This window comes from Maniola hyperantus, chromosome 1 (genome assembly GCF_902806685.2).
Source record: "Maniola hyperantus chromosome 1, iAphHyp1.2, whole genome shotgun sequence".
Taxonomy (NCBI): domain Eukaryota; kingdom Metazoa; phylum Arthropoda; class Insecta; order Lepidoptera; family Nymphalidae; genus Maniola; species Maniola hyperantus.
Window position 1 is genome coordinate 17,696,056 of NC_048536.1, and position 6,510 is coordinate 17,702,565.

Below are 6,510 nucleotides of genomic sequence, written 5' to 3' on the forward strand. Positions count from 1 at the left end.
ATGTATGTGGGATGTCTTTTCGGCTGCGCCTTGGTTTGTTAACTAGCATCTACTGTTGATCAACGGTCTTTTTACATAAAGACAATCCAATTATTAATGCAATTTTTTTTTTCTATGTTACTTTGTGTTTTTTTAGTTTTTTTTTTGTGATTTTCCATTTCAAATGAAAAAGACGTTTTCAATTTACCTACTTTAATGAAATATAGTATTATAAGGAGAATAAACTGTGACGTACCTAAAATACAATATGCCTTCGACATTTTTGCAATTATGTTTTGCGATTTAAGCAGTCTCGTCAAAAAAATATTATGTCGAGCATCAAAAAACACCCAGCCTAGCTGTATAGGACGGATCCCTGATTTCGACAACTCGAAAAACTCGAAAAAAAAAACAATCACCTGTATGGTTAGTAAGTAGGTATAAGTATAAAATGACTCCTCACGCGCCATTTTGACCCATAGAGTTACAACCCGTTGGAAGTATCTGCGAACCTGGCTTAGTGACGTCATGCAACGCGCTATCGTTGGCAACGGTACTGAATAGGCGAAAACGGGCGAGCTGCGGGGAAGCGCATTCCAGCGAGGTGCGCAGATATTTCCGTCGTCCTTCAAAAAAGGAGGAGGTTCTCAATTTGTCGGAATCTTTTTTTACAGTGCGACAAGGCTATCTTGGCGCGTGGTGAAAATCGAAATTAACGCCACTTGATGTCCCCTTTGTTCTTGTTGGAATATTCTAAGCCTTTGTTCTCCAACAGCGCCCCCCTGTCAATGTCATCCAAGTGCCAAGAGAGCGCCTTGTCGCACTTTACGAACTATATTTTAGTCTCACAAACGCGCAACGTTGATAGAATTCGAGCGTCATATTTCAGTGTTAAAGTAAAATGGACCTTAACTGCCTTGCAGAATATAGCTCAAGTTCATATATCTATGGCCAGCGCTCCAAGCCTCTGTAATTAAAATCGATGGAACCGAATTGTAAATTTTAAATAATTTACAGCCGCTAGCTTTAATTTTTTTAATTTTTTATTTGAAAGGACAATCAACACAAAGAAAACTTACAACTACACAACAAGAAATAGATTAGATATGCTATTATGTAGACCCCCTATTGATTACCACAGCTTGCGATGAGAAAACTAGATAGAAGGAGAAAAACGAAATATGAAATAGGGACAAGAGAAGAGATGTTAAAAATGGAAGTCATACAGCCGTACTCAGACTCGCTAATCGTTACTTAAGATTGAGTTAAAACGAGACAAATTTATGAACGAGAAAGATATATGTATATTTTTATAGCTCTGTCTCGTTTTAACTAAACTTAAGTAACGATTAAGTGACTCTGAGTGCGGCAGTTAGGTAAGTAACTTTTGTCTTTTAGGTCCATTTTACTCTGATGTTATTGTAGTGCTCTTGCTAACAATATTGGTGAGATTTAAATTCTTTAACTAAGGCTCTAGGTGAGCACAGACCGTCAACTCTACGTCTAGGCTGGGCAAGGCCTTTAGTTTTCGTATCTTTGTATGTGTGGTGAATGTATCCGGGTATATTAAGTATTCAGTATCTTGAGTGTCATTTTTGGGTAGGAAACTCGTTCTATGGAGTACGCGCTAGCTTTCAATATAAGTATAGTGCATTCAATATTAACTGGCGTGTTTCCATTATAAATACTATCTGTCCCGGCTTACTCACGTGTGTAGTCGACGCTAGCCCGACTAGTTTCGAACCCATCCGGGGTCCTTTTTCAAGGGAGTCCGTCCGCGCACGCGCCGCGGTTTTGACTGCGGGACGCACGTGCCGCTGCCCGTAGAGCCCGTTGTGAGGGTGGCTGGGGTGGGGGAAATCACTCACGGTAGTTTAAACGCTAAAATGGCGTGTTTCCACTTGAGACCGTCATTAGCAATAGGATTAAGTAGTGGCGGGTGAATTCAAAAGTATCAACACTGGTTGGTTTGCAACAAAATTATATAAGGTTGAACCGGCTCCTTTAAAAATAAATGGGCTCTATGAGTGTTTGGTTTATTATTGTTTACGTGGCATGTCTCTTGTTATTGCTAATGACGGTCTCAAGTGGAAACACACCAGTTAATATTGAATGCATAGTGCATTGAATATTAACTGGTGTGTTTCTCAAAGGGACCTACTTTCAAAAAGGGAAGAATCATTCAGGCGTTCACTATACTTCTCTCTTTCATTCTTCCTTCAAGATCACTATCTTGCTCTCTTTTCTTCTTCCTTCAAGTCAAGAGTGATTACAATTAGGTATCTTCTAGGCAAGCGCGCTGCATCTTATAGCCTGCATCATCACTTGCCAGCAGGTATGATTGCAGCCAAGCGCTAGTCTATAAATAAAAAATAAAATCTATATCATCAATAAGAGGAAGCTCAAAAACTCAAATTATTTATTCAGAATAGATAAAAATTTACTTGTCAAAATTTTTGTTTGTAAGATGATATTATGATATTGTGGTGATAATTAATACGTACTTACTTAAAACTAAAGCTACGAGGGTTCCAAACGCGCCCCAGGTCTGAGAAGAGCCTACAACAAACTCAAAGCAAAGTTTTTACTGGAAAGAAGTTTTTTTATTTTATTCAGATACAAGTTAGCGCTTGACTGCAATCTCACCTGGTGGTAAGTGATGATTCAGTCTGAGATGATAGCGGGCTAACCTGGAAGGGGTATGGCAGCCATACCCCTTTGGTTTCTACACGGCATCGTACCGTAACGCTAAATCGCTTGGCGGCACGGCTTTGCCGGTAGGGTGGTTACTAGCCACGGCCGAAGCTACCAGACCAGACCAGAAATTTAGAAATTATAAAATTCCAAACCCCTGCCAATCGAACCCGGGACCTCCCACTATTAAGACCACAGCGCTCACCACTGCGCCTAGGGAGGTCGTCAAATTTTTCCCACATTCAAAGTTAACGTTAACTATAGTGAGCGAGTATTTAACTCTAAAATGACATTCGAGTCGATGGTCGTCACTGGCGAATGGCGATACGCAAGATCGCGTGAAAATGTATAAAATTTGAAATATTGTAATTTTAGTGCCCTTAGATATTATTATCGGTTCCCCATTTTTTGGACATACATACTCTTGTAATTATAATGCATCGTCTGTACTTCATTGTTGCAATCATTTGTAAATAAAAAATACTTTATATATCGACTCGGCAGTTTCATTTCCCCTTCCGATTATCTATGCATCATCACTTTGTGTCCCTGAATCCAATAGTAATCTTCGTCCACGAAAAAATAAACTTTTCGTGGTCCCACATCATCGCACTGTTGCTAGATCTATGTCACCTATACCCCGTTCATTAGCATGCTTGCATTGCATTAGCAAACTATGCTTGCCTGAATTGCGGTTATAAATTACGGCAATTCACGTCTTTCCAAGGTTCAAATGACAACATAATAATAATGACAGTTATTATTACACATTGCCCACATTTTTATAACCGTTTATTATACTTAACCCATATTTTATACAGCTTATAACTAACATTATGGAGAACTTAGAGCCTCAATAGCTCAACCGGTAAAGGAGTGGACTGAAAACCGAAAGGTCGAACGGTTCAAACCCCGCCCGTTGTACTATTGTCGTACCTACTCCTAGCACAAGCCTGACGCTTAGTTGGAGAGGAAAGGGGAATATTAGTCATTTAACATGGCTAATATTCTTTAAAAAAAAAAACTTTGACATGCAGATTTCCTCGCGATGTTTTCTTTCTTCGTTAAAGCAAGTGCGCACACATCTCTAAAAATATTGCAAGAATATAGTGGTGCGTGCCCGGAATCGAACTCCGGGCCCACGAATGCTGACGTTTTAACGTGCTAGACTATCAATTTTTAGGGTTCCGTACCTCAAAAGGAAAAACGGAACCCTTATAGGATCACTTTGTTGTCTGTCTGTCTGTCGGTCTGTCAAGAAACCTACAGGGTAGGTACTTCCCGTTGACCTAGAATCATGAAATTTGGTAGGTAGGTGGGTCTTATAGCTGGTATTAGGGGAATAATCTGAAAACCGTGAATTTGCAACCGTGCATTCTAAAACAGATTTTTGTTTATTTTTATGCATCATAGTTTTTGAATTATCGTGCAAAATATCGAAAAAATAAGACTGCAGTGCGGAACCTCATTGCGCGAGTCTGACTCGCACTTGGCCGGTTTTTTTAGGTATTTTTCAAGGTACAAATTAAAACCACAATTATTAGAAGGAAACTTCATATATTTCATTACAGGTGTGATAAAGTATTCAAGTCCCGCGATGCGCGTGCGCAATGCGGAACGTCCATAAATAAATTAAACATCACAATACATAACAGATAAATAAATCTATAACCCGCTCCAATATACTGTGTTCTATTTGACATTTGCTCACTGCGCCTGTCAAGATTTTAAAACAGTCCCTAAGACTGGTGGGGCACACGATGCGTTGCGGCGCCGCACCGCAAAGATTTCACCGTATCAGCGGGCACACGAGCGGTGCGGCGCCGCACCGCAAAGATTTCACCGTATCAGCGGGCACACGATGCGTTGCGGCGCCGCACCGCAAAGATTTCACCGTATCAGCGGGCACACGAGCGGTGCGGCGCCGCACCGCAAAGATTTCACCGTATCAGCGGGCACACGATGCGTTGCGGCGCCGCACCGCAAAGATTTCACCGTATCAGCGGGCACACGAGCGGTGCGGCGCCGCACCGCAAAGATTTCACCGTATCAGCGGGCACACGATGCGTTGCGGCGCCGCACCGCAAAGATTTCACCGTATCAGCGGGCACACGAGCGGTGCGGCGCCGCACTGCAAAGTTTTCACCGTATCAGCGGTCACACGATGCGTTGCGGCGCCGCAACGTTGGTATGTCGCAGCGGCGCCGTAGCAGCGTTGGACAGTGTCCGACGTCACAACGCATTCACCCCTCCCCGCCTCGTCTCGGTGGTTGCAAGTCCGGTGCGGCGCCGGAGCGCATCGTGTGACATGCCACAGATATTTCTATGTAAGACGACGCAGCGACACCGCTCTGGCGCCGCACCGCCCGCCGCAACTCATCGTGTGCCCCCGCTCTAGGCTGCCTGTCCATTGATGTGGAGCTAGGTAGCGGAGCGGAGCGAGAAAGTAATGCAGAGCGGAGTTGCGGATTGTTTTCCACACGCGGAGCACGCGACGAGTCATTTGAGCTACTAGCGGCGGGCGGTTTCCCTGTTTCGCTTCTCCGCTCCACTTCCCCACTCTGCATCACTGCTAAGTTCCTCATCTGCGCGGCTCCACTCCGCGTTAAAATGTATGATTTTAGTTCGCATTCTATTGGTTAATATTTGCACAGCTCCGCTTCTCTCTTCTCCGCACCAGTGGACAGGCAGCCTAACGAAAATTAAAGTCATTGGTGATTGGTGGAATTTATGGTATTCCTTCTGCGACAATGTATTTTAGCCAGTAACAAAAGAGTGCCCGCCTACTTATAGTAAGCGAAACCATGGCCTAGCGTTCAAGGCATCGGGCGCGAACCCAGAAGACGCAGATTCGAATCCTGCCGGTTCCGCAATTTTTGATAAGTATGTATTTAAAACTATTTTGAAACCAATCTGTCAAACAGAAAACAGTACAATGGACAAAGTATAATTTCATTACAAGTCCCGCAAATTGCTATTGCGCTGGAACCATGTCTCATTAACATCGAAATGACGTCATTTTGACGTCAGCCGAAATAAAAATATACCATCAGCTCGAAACTTCAGTCTAGTGCTGACGTCACCAAAATGGCGGCCACGCGCATTAGCAATTTGCGGGACTTATACAACTCACTTGCCTCTTTGGTGTCTACTAGCTAAATTAAAATTAATCTATGTACATATTTTTATGCTGTCCATACTTTTAAAAGTACACAGTAATACTCCTTATCTAAATAGCAATACTGTCTAAAATACCGTGCACCTTTTATGGTATGGTTTAAATAAAACTGTAGGGCTAGGTTTTGCAAATGTTAACTCACTAGCGTACCTATACATTTTTTTAAATTTAACTTTAACTATAGTCCGCGACAAGTTGAGATGGCAATCAAGATATGAGACAGGGGGGCGCCCGGTACGTCACCCGTGCTTGCCGGTACCGGGTTAGCGCGGGACATTCCCTCCCCGATTGCCATCTCAACCTGTCGCGTACTATATTATTATATACATATTAAACAAATCGTAGGAGTCTGCCAATCCGCATCTGGAACCCTTCTCATTCTGAGAGGAGACTCGTGCTCAGTAGTGAACCGGTGATGATGATAACAGTGATCATAAATGATAGTTCACTTTGGAACCGCTAGGGGCGCTGTACCATTTGCAACACTCAAAGTAGCCATGTTGCTTTGATAAACTATTATTATAGGTGCAGATTTGAGAAGACTAGATTGCAATAAAAACCAAAAATCTTTACTAAATCTTTTAAACAGATTACAAAAAGTAGTTTTTTCTATATAAAAAAATGTGTTTTAAATATTATAAACTGCTATAATGCATTTT